The sequence below is a fragment of the Nyctereutes procyonoides genome, unplaced genomic scaffold, assembly GCF_905146905.1.
Source record: "Nyctereutes procyonoides isolate TBG_1078 unplaced genomic scaffold, NYPRO_anot_genome, whole genome shotgun sequence".
Taxonomy (NCBI): Eukaryota; Metazoa; Chordata; class Mammalia; order Carnivora; family Canidae; genus Nyctereutes; species Nyctereutes procyonoides.
Window position 1 is genome coordinate 24,737,028 of NW_026575142.1, and position 15,550 is coordinate 24,752,577.

Sequence of the window (15,550 nt, forward strand, 5' to 3'; positions counted from 1 at the left end):
TGGATTACAAGGGCAAAATGATGCTTCAGAATTATCTAGTTAGAGAAGGAATATGCATCTTAGCCAAAAAGAAGTGAATGAAGAAAGGAAGCCTTACGAAAATGGTAAAAGTTCATTTTTACATTTAGACACATCAATTAGGTATTAATTTGAAACAATCGTATGATTCATATTTTCGGCATTTGGTGGCACTAAAGTAGTAGTTAATTAAGTTAAGATAGGCCCCTCACCCATTCCACATTCATAAGCCTCTGGCCAAGGAATGTGCTTTTCCTTCCTCTATATTTTTCTTATGTTACCCTGAGAAAAATGTGACAGTACAGCTCTGTGGTTTGCATGGTACTGTTGCTCCCTTATAATGTCTAACAAGTTCAATACATGAACTTGCCTCCTGGATTCCTTTAGTCTGAATCTGGGGCTGATAATCATGGCCTTTCCCCATCCTGACGACCTCTTCTCCAGGCTGGCCTTTATACAAGTATTTCCTTCTCCTGATGCTCCGAAGCCCCCATAGAGTCTCTCTCTCCAAACATCTTCAAATCCTCTTGGGCTCTGTGTTTACACTGCATTACCACAGGTTTTTAAAAACACATTCAAATAAAAACAAAAAACAAAACTCTGGATGGGGTCCACTCCAAAAAGCAAGAAGTGTCAAGAGACACATTTTGAGCACCAGTAGTTTCAACTGCTGGTGTTTCTTATTTTCCCTACACGTCGGGGGCTACCGCTGACTCTGGGACATATTAGCTAAGTCTTCTGTCCACCCAGTGGGCCCTCAGAAAACCTCTTCCCAGGCTCCCCACTTCCTCCTCACATATCACTCACGCCACTGCCACCTTCACCTCCCAGTCCAAGACCCCTCTTTGCCTCACCCACTTACAGCGGCTATGTTCTGAAACAATCCATCAAGGTTTGTAAAATTCCGGAGGAGAGTTTTCCAAACTCTGCCTCTCAGTGCACTAGTGATCTCGAAACCAGTTTTGTGGGTCCCAATCCATTTATTATCAGTTAACTTTTTATTTTGAAATTAGTATAGATTCACAAGAAGTTGTCAAGAAATGCACAGGAAGGCCCCACGGACCCTTTACTTTCCTCTGGCATGACTATAGTACGATATCAAAACCAGGGACGTGACATAGGCACAATTCTTAGATTGCGTTAGGTTACAGATTTTGCACTGCATGAACGTATTTGAGGGTGGGTATGTATAGATCTATACAATTTTATCATATTGTATAGATTCGTGTAACCACCAACTAAATCAAGACAATTACAGAAATAAAATTAGTCCTGAAAATGTCACAACTGGTAAAGGTTAAGAACTCTTCCATGAAGCTGTTGTTTCCATTTTCCATTCATTTCCATCCATTGTCACACATATATTACATGCGTGTCTATGAAGTTATGGCATAAAATATATACATATAACATAGAGCATAAAATATATTTCCTACTGTTGGTCATGATCAATAAATTTTAAGAGCCACTGTCTTAGACCCTTGCTACTCGAGGTATGGCCTACGCACTAACAGCATTGGCTTTTTGGGATCTTGGTAGAGATGCAGACTTTCAGGCTCCCCCCACCCCCAAAACTACTGAATCAGAATCTGTATTTTTAAGCAGGATCCCCAAATGATTTAATGTGTACCTTGAAGCCCGAGAAGCACCTTCCTGGCAGACAGTTTCACTGAATCTGCAAGAGGGTAAAAAATACAATCTCTGCATTTCATTGAGAGCCCGAATGAGGGCAATGACCTTTGTAAAGTTTGAATAGAGACCTGGCATCACGATTGTTTTTCCTTGCCTGCTTTAATAGGAGGTGACCCTTGTCAGAGTCCATAGGGCATGGCTGCTGCGGAAGCGGCGACAGAGTTTACATCGGCAAGTTCTTTCTTCTTTCAGGGTTTTGTAATGTTTTCCATCAGCAGCCAGGGTACAAAAAAATTTGCGGTCCTTTTTAGTTTCCACAGAATAGTGATGTCTGGGGAGGGAGTTTAGCCTACAGTATTTTCTACTTCAATAAAGGTGGTTGAAAGCTCACTGTCCCCTGCCTGCTTGGTGCTACCGCCGCACAGAGTGTTGTTTTTTCTTCTCTTTTCCAGGTAGGTGACCCAAAGAATACACATGGGGAAAATAAGAGAACAATTTGGCCTCGCTCATTAAGGTTAGAATGCTGTATTATGTGGCCGTGATTCCTGAGGAGCTCTCATTCTGTGAGCTTCATCATTCTTTATGAGATGAATAAAATTATTGAATATTATTCTTGTAGCGTCTGTGCTTTCATCTCAAAAATAACACGCATGATAGCAATTCCAAGTGAGTAGCGCTTTCCAACATCCTGGTGTTTTTTGCAGTGGGAAAGCAGGGGAGGGGCGGGAGTAGGGGAAAGGGAAGCGAGCTTTTCAGCTTTTCGAATGACAGTGATCTAGCTCAGATTCATTCCACCAACTCCTAGCTACTGTTCTTGAAGTCAGGCTAATTAATGTAATTAACACACTTCAGGCAAAATAACCCACCCAAATATTAACAGAATGTCTTTCATATGAAAAAAAACACAAAATGTGTTTCTGTCGTTTTATTTCTGCTTGAGGAGGCAATATTGTGAAGGAATGTGAAATCCTTTAATTAGACACAATTTAAAAGCCAGACAGAAAATTAAGATGCTAAGAACTCTACCTTGAGAAGCCATATTCATACTCAAGAGCATCCGACAATGCGCCACACACAGATGTTTGACAGCGAAGTAAGGTGACCTCATCACATCAGAATATGATTGTTATAATAACCACATTAAGATAAACTTCGATCACAACTAGTTATAGCTTCAAAATGAGATTAAAAGATTACCCAAGTAGATGCCTCAAGTTAGATTTAAAGAAGAAATTCTGATTATTTTCCCCCTCTCCTAGGTACTTTTTTTTTTGCCCATAACTTAATTTTATTTTTTCTGTTTTATATATTTATTTCTGTTTTATTTAAATTCAGTTAATTAACATATAATATCCTGTTGGTTTCAGAGGTACAGGTCAGTAATTCATCACTCTTATATAATATCTAGTGCTCATTACATCACGTGCCCTCCTTAAAGTCCATCACACAGTTACCCCATCCCCCCACCCTCTCCCCTTCAGCAACCCTCAGTTTGTTTCCTATGATTAAGTCTCTTATGATTTGTCTCCCTCTCTGATTTCATCTTATTTTTTCCTTTCTTTCCCTATGATCTTCTGTTTTGTTTCTTAAAATCCATGAGTGAGATCATATGATAATTGTCTTCCTCTATTGACTTATTTCAGTTAGGATAATATCCTCTAGTTCCATCCATGTCATGGCAAATGGAAAATTTTTATTTATTTATTTATTTATTTATTTATTTATTTATTTATTTGTTTGTTTTTGATGGCTGAATGGTATTCCATTGTATAGTCTCTGTGTGTGTGTGTGTGTGTATTTATACCATATCTTCTTTATCCATTCATCTGTCAGTGGACATCTGGGCTCTTTCCATAGTTTGGCCAGTGTGGACATTGCTGCTATAAACATTGGAGTGCAGGTGCTCCCTCGTGTCACTACGTTTGCATCTTTGTGGTAAATACCCAGTGGTGCAATTGCTGGGTCACAGGGTAGCTCTATTTTCAAGTTTTTGAGGAACCTCCACATTGTTTTCCAGAGTGGCTGCACCAGCTTGCATTCTCACCAACAGTGTAAGAGGGTTCCCCTTTCTCTGCATCCTCACCAACATCTGTCATTTCCTGACTTGTTAATTTTAGCCATTCTGACTGGGGTGAGGTGGTATCTTATTGTGGTTTTGATTTGTATTTCCCTGATGACCAGTGATGTTGAGCATTGTTTCAGTATCTGTTGGTTATTTGTGTATCTTCTTTGGAGGAATGTCTGTTCATGTCTCTGCCCATTTTTGATTGGATTATTTGTTCTTTGGGTGTTGAGTTTGATGAGTTCTTTATAGATTTTGGACATTAGTCCTTTACTTGCTGTGTCATTTGCAAATATCTTCTCCCATTCTGTAGGTGCCCTTTGGTTTTGTTGACTGTTTCCTTTGCTGTGCAAAAGCTTTTCATTTTGATGAAGTCCTAATAGTTCATTTTGGTTTTGTTTCCCTTGTCTTTGGAGATGGGTCTAGCAAGAAGTTGCCATAGCCAAAGTCAAAGAGGTTGCTGCCTGTGTTCTCCTCTAGGATTTTGATGGATTCCTGTCTCACAGTCTGGTCTTTCATCCATTTTGAGTTTATTTTTGTGTGTGGTGTGAGGAAATGGTCCAGTGTCATTCTTCTGCATGTGGCTGTCCAATTTTCCCAATACCATTTGTTGAAGAGACTGTCTTTTTTCCATTGGACATTCTTTCCTGTTTTGTTGAAGATTAGTTGACCACAGAGTTGAGGGTCCATTTTTGGGTTCTCTATTCTGTTCCATTGATCTATATATCTGTCTTTGTGTCAGTACCATACAGTCTTGATGATTACAGCTTTGTAATAGAGCTTCAAGTCCAGAATTTTGATGCCACCAGTTTCTGTTTCCTTTTTTCAATAATCCTTTGGCTATTTGAGGTCTTTTCTGGTTCCATATAGATTTTAGGATTATTTGTTCCAACTTGGTGAAATAAGTTGATGGTATTTTGATAGGGATTGCATTGAATGTATAGATTACTCTAGGTAGCAGAGACATTTTAACAATATTTGTTTTTCCAATCCATGAGCATGGAACATTTTTCCATTTCTTTGTGTCTTCCTCAATGTCTTTCATGACTGTTCTATAGTTTTCTGAGTACAGATCTTTTGCCTCTTTGGTTAGGTTTATTCCTAGGTATCTTATGCTTTTGGGTGCAATTGTAAACAGGATTGACTCCTTAATTTCTCTTTCTTCAGTCTCATTGTTAGTGTATAGAAATGCAACTGATTTCTGTGCAATGACTTTTTATCCTGTCACTTTGATGAATTCCTGTATGAGTTCTAGCAATTTTGGGGTGGAGTCTTTTGGGTTTTCCATGTACAGTATCGTTTCATTTGCAAAAAGTGAGTTTGACCTCTTGGCCAATTCAGTTGCCTTTTATTTCTTTTCGTTGTTTGATTGCTGAGGCCAGGACTTCTAGTACTATGTTGAACAGCAGTGGTGCTAGTGGACATCCCTGTCATGTTCCTGACCTTAGGGGAAAAGCTCTCAGTTTTTCCCCATTGAGAATGATATTCATCATGTGCTTTTTGTATATGGGTTTTATGATATCAAGGTATGTTTCCTCTATCCCAACGATGTAAAGAATTTTAATCTAGAAAAGATGCTGTACTTTGTCAAATGCTTTTTCTATACTTATTGAGAGGATCATATGGTTCTCGTCCTTTCTTTATTCACGTAATGTATCATATTGATTGATTTGTGGATATTGAACCACCCTTGCATCCCAGGAATAAATCCTACTTGGTTGTGGTGAATAATCCTTTTAATGTACAATTGATTTATATTGGCTAGTATTTTGGGAGAATTTTGGCATCCATGTTCATCAGGGATATTGTTCTGTAATTCTCCTTTTTGGTGGGGTCTTTGGTTTTGGGTTTAAAGTAATGCTGGTCTCATAGAAAGAGTTTGGAAGGTTTCCCTCCATTTCTATTTTTTGAAACAGCTTCAGAAGAATAGGTATTAATTCTTCCTTGAATGTTTGGTAGAATTCCACTGGGAAGCCTTCCAGCCCTGGACTCTTTGTTGGGAGATTTTTGAGAACTGCTTCAATTTCCTTGCTGGTTATGGGTCTGTACAGGTTTTTTATTTCTTCATGTTTCAGTTTTGGTAGCTTATATGTCTTAGGAATGCATCCATTTCTTCCAGATTGCTTATTTTGTTGGAATATATTTGCTCATAATATGTTCTTATAATTGTGTTTATTTCTTAGGTGTTGGTTGTGATCTCTCCTCTTTCATTCATGATTTTATTTATTTGGGTCTTTTCTCTTTTCATTTTGATAAATCTGGCCAATTGTTTATCCATCTTATTAATTCTTTCAAAGAACCAGTTCTTAGTTTTATTGATCTGTTCTACTGTTCTTTTGGTGATCTCTGCTCTAATCTTTTTAAATTCTCTTCTCCTACTGGGTTTAGGCTTTATTTGTTGTTTTTTCTCCAGCTCCTGTAGGCATAAGGGTAGGATGTGTATTTGAGAACTTGTTTTTTGAGAAAGACTTGTCTGGCTATATACTTCCCTTTTAGGACATCCTTTGCTGCATCCCAGAGATTTTGAACAGTTGTGCTTTCATTTTCATTTGTTCCCATGATTTTTTTAATTCTTCTTTAATTTCCTAGTGATCCATTCATTTTTAGTAGGGTGCTCTTTAGCTCCCATGGATTTGAGTTCTTTCCAAATTTCCTTGTTATTAAGTTCCAGTTCCAAAGTATTGTGGTCTAAAAATATGTAGGGAGTGATTCCAATCTTTTCATACCAGTTGAGACCTGATTTGTGACCCAGTATGTGATGTATTCTGGAGAATGTTCCATGTGCACTGTAATCTGTTGCTTTAGGATGGAATGTTCTAAATATATCTGTGAAGTCCATCTGGTCCAGTGTGTTATTCAAAGCCCTTGTTTCCTTGTTGATCTTCTGCTTAGGTGATCTGTCCTTTGTAGTGAGTGGGGTTAACGTCTCTTACTATTATTATATTATTATCAATGAGTTTCTTTAACTTTGTTATCAATTGTCCTATATAACTGACTGTTCCCATGTTAGGGGCATAAATATTTACAATTGTTAGATCTTCTTGTTGGATAGACACTTTAATTTGATATAGTGTCCTTCCTCATCTCTTATTACAGTCTTTGGTTTAAAATCTAATTTGTCTGATATAAGGATCACAACCTCAGCATTCTTTTGATGTCCATTAGCATGATAAATTGTTTTCCATCCCCTTACTTAAAACCTGGAGGTGTTTTTAGGTCTAAAATGAGTCTCTTGTAGATAGTGTATCAATGGGTCTTGCTTTTTTTTTTTCTGAGGTTTTATTTATTTGTTCATGAAAGACATAGGGAGAGGGAGAAACAGGCTTCATGCAGGGAGCCTGATGTAGGACTCAATCCCGGGACTCCACGATCATGCCCTGAGCCAAAGGCAGATGCTCAACCACTGAGCCATCCAGACATCCTGGGTCTTGCTTTTTTATCCAATTGGATACCCTGTGTCTTTTGATTGGGGAATTTAGCCCATTCACATTCAGAGTAATTATTGAAAGCTTTGAATTTAGTGCCATAATATTATGTGTAAAGTCACTGATTCTGTGTATTGTCTCTGTTCCTTTCTGTTCTACATTACTTTTGGGCTCTTTCTTTGCTTAAAGATTCTCTTTTAATATTTCTTGTAGGGCTGGTTGGGTGATCACAAATCGTTTTAGTTTCTGTTTGTCCTGGAAGCTTTTTATCTCTCCTTCTAATTTGAATGAGATCTTAGCTGGATACAGTATTCTTAGCTGCATATTTTTCTCATTTAACACTCTGAATGTATCATGCCAGTCCTTTCTGGCCTGCCAGGTCTGTGTGGATAGGTTTGCTGCCAGTCTAATGTTTCTACCCTTATAGGTTACAGACCCTTATCCTGAGCTGCTTTCAGGATTTTCTCTTTGTCTCTGAGATTTGTAAGTTTCACTATTATATATGAGGTGTTGACCTATTCTTACTGATTTTGAGGGGCATTCTTGATGTCTTCTGGATTTAGATGACTGTTTCCTTCCCCAGATTAGGGAAGTTCTCTGCTATAATTTGTTCTAATATACCTTCTGCCCCTCTCTCTTTCCTCTTTTTCTGGGATCCAAATTATTCTAATATGTTTTGCCTTATCTCTCAAATTCTCTCCTGGTAATCCAGTAGTTATTTGTGCCTGTTTTTCTCAACTTTTTTTTATCCTCCATCATTAGGTCTTCTAATTCTCTCTTCTGCCTCATTTACCCTAGCAGTTAGAGCCTCCAGTTTTTATTGCATCTCATTAAGAGCCTTTTTGATTTTGACTATTCAGATTTTCGTTCTTTTGTTTCTCCAGAAAGGGATTTTCTAGTGTCTGCTTTGCTTTTTCAAGCCCTGCTAGTATTTTTACAATCGTCACTTTGAACCTATTGATTAGGTTCCTGGCAGTTGGTACTAACTCTTGTTCTCTTTTTTGAGGTGAGTTTTTTTGTCTTGTCATCCTACCCAGAGAAGAATAGATGTATGAGGGAAAAAAAAATACTAAAATGGTAACAATGATCACAGAGAAATATACACTTAACAAATCAGAAGAGACCCAAAACCAGAAAAAAATAGAGAGATAATCAAATAAATGAACAGAATGGAGCAATACACTGGATCCTGTGTGTATTTTGGTCCCTTTGTTAGAAAACTAGATCCCAAAATTGTAATGAAAGAAAACTTGTATGTACAAAAAAAAATTAGATACAATGAAAAGATAGAATGTAATGGTAAAAATGAAAATTAAAAGCCAAAAAAAAAAAAAAAAAGGGAATATAAACAGAAAGGTGAGCAGAATAGAGCAATACACTATACCCTGAGTGGATTTTGGTTAGTTTGTTAGAAGAAACAACATCTCAAAATTGTAAGGAAAGAAAAACACACACACACAAAATAAAATTAAATACATTGAAAGGATAGAATATAACAGTAAAGATGAAAATTTAAAAAGGTTTTAACAAAACAGAGAAAACAAAAAACAAAACAAACAAACAAAAATGAATATGATCAGACAGGTGAAAAGAATAGAACCACACACTAGATTATGAGTGTATTTTGGTCTGTTAGAAGAAACTGCATCCCAAGATTGTAAAGAAAGAAAAACTTGGGCCTCCTGGGTGGCTCAGCAGTCGCGTCGCCTTCAGCCCAGGCGTGATCCTGGAGACGCGGGATCCAGTCCCATGTCGGGCTCCCTGCATGGGGCCTGCTTCTCCCTCTGCCTATGTCTCTGCCTCTCTCTCTCTCTGTCATGAATAAACAAATAAAAAATCTTAAAAAAAAAGAAAGAAAAACTTATCTATATATCCAAGATAAAATTAAATACAATAAAAGGGTAGAATGTAATTGTAAAAGTGAAAATTAAAAAGGATTTTTTTTTTAAAAAAGAGTTGATAAAATAATAAATTGGTTGAAAAGGAAAGAGCAAAGAAAAAATTAAAGTTGAAAGACTAAGGAATTGTGGGAAAGCAAAAAACAAAAACCGAACCCCATGAATTCTATATGCCATATTCCCCTAGTACTGGCGTTTTGCAGTTCTCAGTGTTTGGTAGACTTGGTCTTGGCTGGAAGTTCTTGCCTATCTTGTGGGGTAGGGCCCTGTTGTGTTGGTTTTCAGGTGTCTTTGCCGGGGCAGGACCGCACCACCCTTGCCAGCGGGCCAGGCTATCTAATGTGCTCCAGATTGCTCTCTGTGGTTTTTGTTCCCTGAAGGCTTTCCTCCTTGCTTTAGAGGATGACAGTGAAAATGGTGGCCTCTCCATCTCCAGCCCTGGAGCCAAAAGCTCGGTCCCCACTCCTCAGTTTGCCCTCTGGGAAAAACAGTCAATCATTCCTGTCTTCCTGGTCCCCAGCCCCAGTCTGTGCTCACCCACCTTGTGACCAAGCATTTCTATCTCAGGCATGTGACTCCGACTCCTGCACTGTGCTCTAATGCCGCTCCTCTCCAGGGAGGAGGGGGGTCTTGCCAGTTCTGCCACTTGCTGGGCCCTTGCTGGGGAGTGGTCCCAACCACTGTGCTGTGGTCCTTGGTAAGATGAGAACCCACTCCTGAGCTCTCTGTTTGCAGCTGGTTTCCCTGCTCTGATGCCTGGGGCCTGTGCCGCTCTCTGGTACCCCTGGTCTTCCTGTGACCCTGGGGATCCTGAGACCACACTGTCCCACCTAGGACTCTGACCCTGCTTCACCACCTGAGCACCTGTCAGGCAGGGACACAGCAGAGCAGGGACTTGGACCCCGAAGTGGGTTACAGCTGGGTTTTTTATAGGCTGGTCTAGGGGATTTTCAGAAGGGGTGGAGGAATTTCTTAAGTTCCGTTTACATTCTGATATGGGGCTTTCAAGGGCATTGAGCTCTGTTCTCACTCTAATATGGGACTTTCTACCACGGGGCGTGGGCTCTGTTTTCTTTCTGATATGGGATTCCCTGCTGAGGACATTGAGGACATTCTGCAGTTTTTCCCGTAAAGTTCAGCTCTTATTCACAAGGGCCTAAGATGGCTGTACTTGTGTTAATGCTAAACTTTAGGTGGGATGGCCTTGATTTTCCTCGGCCTCCACACCCTCACCAGAGCAGACTGCTAAAAGTTCTGATTTTGTGCTCTGCCACTGTCTCTTTCTGACAGCCCGCTGCCAGAAGCTCTCTTCCACTGAGATTATCTTCCCATGTATCACCTCGGATTCACTTCTCCATGCCTCCTACCTTGCAAAAAGTGCTCACTTTTCTATCTGTAGAGTTGCAGCTATTCTTTTCCTAGATCTCTGGTTGAACCCACAGGTCTTCAGAATGCTCTAATAGCTATCTAGCTGAATTCCTGGGACCAGACGAGACCTAGGTCTTCTGCTCCTCCTCCACCACCTCAGACTCCCGTAGGTTCTTGTGAGCATATACATGTTCCAGTTAGGAGAGAAAGCTGGAGGATAATGCTAACACTGGATCCAGGGAGTGCTCTGAACATGCACATGCCTCCAGACCTATTGTGCGTTACTGGAAAGAACACAGACCTGGGAATTAGCAGCTGGTCTCCAGGCCTGACTGCACTATTACCAGGGCTACCTGGGGTTAGTTTTCCCATTCTTGGCCCTGGTCTCTTTATTTCAAAATGAAAAGGTTGGACTCTACAGCTTCCAAATTTCTTCCCACTTCTGATATGCTGTTATTTTAGGATTTTGAATTGTTTCAAATAATGCAAAGAATACAGAATTTTAGGATTTCAATATCTTCTAGGGCTCAAGGACCCTCAGCCTATGCAACCCTCCAATTACGCTTGAAGACATCCAGCAGTCACACCCTGATTACATTAATGGGCTGAATCTCCCATCCTGCAAAACCATACCCAGCCAAGGCTTACATTTAAGGACTGAATCCCCCAATTAATGATTCAAAAGCTTCTTATAGCCTTGTTAATGATCAATTATCCAATGAACATCATGAGTGTCTACTTATGCCCCCTCCACCCTCCCACCCCCAGGACACAAGCTACTTGGGAAATATTTAAACACTGGGCATTGTTCCCACCCCCCATGTTACATAGATTTCTTAAATAAAATGGCTTAGGCTTTAAAGTTTTAACTGCTGGCCAAATTAACCAATTTCTAACTAGTCTTAAATGAGAGTTTAATAACCTTTTAAAAGTAAACGTGGAATTTAATTTATTCTCAACTGTGCTGATTGAGTTTTTCTTTTCCAATAGATTTTTTTTCGTTCTTTCTCACAGTGTTCCCCACCCTCTCCAAACACACATACTACACCTAAAATTAGGTAGAATTTATGAGATCTCACTTGACTTAAAAGTGGCATCCTTATAAATTAATCATATGATATTTGGGACAGTCGCCGTGGACCTATTTGGAAAGAAAGATATTTTAGGATTTTGCTTTTCCCTGAGAGATTGCAGCTTGTAAGTCACTCTTTAAAAGCTGTCAGGATTTATTGTCTTTTACTTAAGATCCGTGCTAGGCTCTATTGTACAATATTATGAACTCTGGGTGTTCAATAAATAGCTGACAATGATGAATGAGAATGAGCCGATGAAATACTTGGTGGCATCTCCAAGGGCCAAATATTACACTTTTCTAATACTGAGACCTTAACTCCCATTTGAGGACAACTTGTTTTACCAGACTTTTACAGCCCATTTTAAAAACTACACGTTATTCTCCAGGATAATTTTGTGGTTACCAAAGAAACTCCCAAGTAAGCACGATATAACAGGACTCAATGTATCTACCGTGTAATTATGAACCGGCAAAGAAAGATGACAAAAAATATTGGTTACTAATACAAAAGAGTGAGCTGAGAAAACAAAAGTCAGTGTTTCTGGCAGTTCTGGAGATTGGGGAGAACATAAATATTAATATGTTTCTTGCCTCTCAATCCTAAACATAGATGCTCACCCCACAATTTTGTACAGGATAAGAAAAAAAGGGGTCTCCTAAGGGAAGGAGAAAGAGAGAAAAGCAAAAGAGAACAAGGACACAGGAGGCTGATGGTAGGGAGCAGGGAGGATGTTTTTAATTTCAAAGAGCAGAAGCCCCAGGGTGCATCTAAAAGACAAGGAAAGAATGGAGCATTCCCTCTCTCCCACTGTACCTCAACACCCCTCTCTTAGTCGGCTTGCCTTGCGGTGCTATAACAAAATCCTATAGACCTGGTGGCTGAAACAACAGATACTTATTTCTCATGGTTCCAGAGACTGGGAATCTCTAGATCAAGGCTCTAACAGATCAGTTCTTGGGGAGCACGTGCTTCCTGGCTGGCAGATGGCTTCCTCCTCCTGTGTGTGCATGACCTCTTCTTTGTGCTCACATGGAAAGAGAGAGAACTCTCTGTCTTTCTCTTCTTATGAGGGCACCAATCCCATCATAGTGTCCCCACCATCATGACCTCATTAAGCCTACTTACCTCTCAAAGGTCTCTCACGGGGGTTAGTGCTTCAACATATGAATCGTGAGGGAGCACAAACACTCAACCTGTAACAACAGCCTTTCTCTCCCCAGGCCATCTAGGGGAATACAGCACATTTGTGGGGAAAGAGATGTCAGTTGCATGGAACTCAAAGTTAGAAATAGCTGTTGTGATTTTCGGATATATCCATTAAAGAAAAAGTTAAAATTGGGAAGAATATTGATTTCTTATAAATAGTTGTGATATTGATTATAAGGGTGAATCTTTTGGTTTATTCACTAATAGTTTCTACTTAGATATAGGATCAAATGTGTTTGACTGAATGCTGAAGTGTTTACATTATAAAATATTCCAAGTATCCAAGCATATTGAAAAGTAGGGAAAATAATATAAGGGACACCAAAGAATCAATCAGTAAAGCTTAAAGGTGTTAACAGTTTGACATATTTGCCTCACATCACTTTCTAGTCTTTCTTTCTTCCTTCCTTCCTTCCTTCCTTCCTTCCTTCCTTCCTTCCTTCCTTTCTTTCTTCTTTCTTCTTTCTCTTTCTTTCTTCTTCTTCTTCTTCTTCTTCCTTCCTTCCTTCCTTCCTTCCTTCCTTCCTTCCTTCCTTCCTTCCTTCTTTTTTTTAAATCCAACTAATGTTTCACACATCTGTATCTCTTTTTCCCACAGTCCCAGGTAAACACTAACCAGAAGTTGATGTGTGTGGTGGACACTGTGATACCCAATCCAGATGCAATACCCATCTGATCACCCGTCACTGTCTCCCATCTAGTGAGAGTTCTGTGGAAGAAGGCTCTCCGTTGACAGCCTTCCCTGGGGAGAGATGGGGCTGGGGAGGTAGGCAGATCATGTAGGATCTTGTGGGCTATGCTAAGATGTTTGAATTTTTCCCCCTAATTACATTAACCATATCCTGTTGTTTTGCTAAAGGAATTGGTTTAGCTGGGAAGTCACTTGAACATTTCATATGCTAATAAAGTCTGGCCTTTTAGCTTGAAATTTGGAACTCTTTTTGAGCTGTACACTCTCAACCTTTCCCACTCTGTACTCCCTAATCCTCGCTTCCTGGCCCCACACCTACTGTGAGACTGATCTTCTGATTCTCTTCAGAAGACAACATTCTTCATTCTGCCTTGTTCCAAACCCCCCTACTCCCATTTCCCATGGCCTGAAATGACCTTCCCCGGCCTATCAATGCCACTTCCCCCTACAAGACCCAGCTAAAGCCTCTATTCCATGAAGCCTTCCCTAACCATCCAAACTCTCAGCAATCTTTCCCCAATCTGGATCAACACTCTTGTTTGTTATCTGTCCTATTGATTCTTAGTAATTTCTAGTCCCAGTGGAATGAGGAAGGGACTATTTTCTCCAAAAGAATCCATGTGGAGACAACTCGGGTGGACATGCCCCTTGTGGTAGGTGACATCTACCACTGTTGGAGAAACCAGTGGCTTAAATGCTGTAAAAGTGAGGCAGAGGGGGTTTTATAACCCTAGAGTGTAGGAGTAGTATTCAGTATTTCCTCTCCGAGGAGGTGATCTGTTAAAAGAGTGTTAAAGGTGAAAACACTGGACACAGAACTCCAGCTGGAACCATGAGAGCTCCGGAGTAACTGGATGCTGTGCCACAGCTGGGCTGCCCCTCCTGACAGAGGATGCCTCATCTCCAATGGGTAGATATACATCTACCTTCTACAATGGCTGGAAACTGAAACCAGTGATGCTGCTGAGGCCAAGTGCCAGTGTTGGGGCCATGTTGTCAGCAACATCAAACAATTGGAAAGAAGGAAGTCCCTCTTCTCCTTCTGCTTTCTGATCTCCCTCTGGTGCAGTGGCTCTGACACCTGTGGGTGTGTTAGAATGACCTGTGGGAGGTGTTAAAAGGTGATATCTAGGCACCCCAGACCACTTGAAAACTCGCTAGGCATGGGCCTAGTCATTTTTAGTTTGCAAATGTCCCCAGGGTATTTTGATGCAGAGAGATGGTTGAGATCCACTGCTCAGTGCCTCCTGTTGCCAGAACCAGGTGGCAAATTTGCTAGGGGAATGCGTTTTTCAGAATCAGAGTGCCAGCATCCCAGAGCAGAATGCAGAAGGATGGATTTGAACCTGAGAGACTATAGTCATGGCACAACATCCTTCTAGATATGAATAAGGTTATGTCCTAGTGAGAGACCCAACTTCTAAGACATGATTTGGACAATCTAGAATTAGGGGAAATGGATAGCACACTGAAAGACAACCTGCGTCCCCATGGAAGAAGTGGAACATCGAAGGAACTTTTTCCGAGGCTTCACTCAGAGAATTATGTAGCAGTTAAGAGAACAGACTCTGGAATCAGCTTTCATGGCTTTCCATGTCAGCCCCAGCCACTTACTCTTCTGAGATCTTGACATTATTTAATCTTTTTGTTCTCTACTTCCTTATCTGTAAAAGGAATTGACAATAGAAACAATTTCACTGGATTGTGAGACTCCAATGAGATACAGAATGAGCAGCATTGAGCTTAGTTTATGGCATCCAGGAAGTATGAGGCTCTCACTATGTGTTTACAGAAGGGTCAGGCTCAGAGGCAATGACTGATGTGCACGCTTCTGTGCTCCTAACATGGGGAAACTCTTCTACTTCCCGGTTGGAAAACTTAGTCTGTAGGTGAGACTCTGTGATGGGGATGATGGGAAAAGAATCCTGGAAAGAAGTGGAGCACTGATGAGCTTTGGCCTGGGACAGCAGTGCTGGGTATATGTAGGGGAAGGGGAGTGCAGTCAGAGGCACTTTAGAAGACTGTTTCCATTTCGGACCCTTGCACTAGCTTTTCTCTCATCTGAGATGTGTTTTCAAGGATGTATCCTTCTCACCATTCAGATCTGAGTCCTAATTCACCAGCTTAAGGAAGCTTCTCTAATCACTTTATTTAATGTTATTCCTTATTGTTAC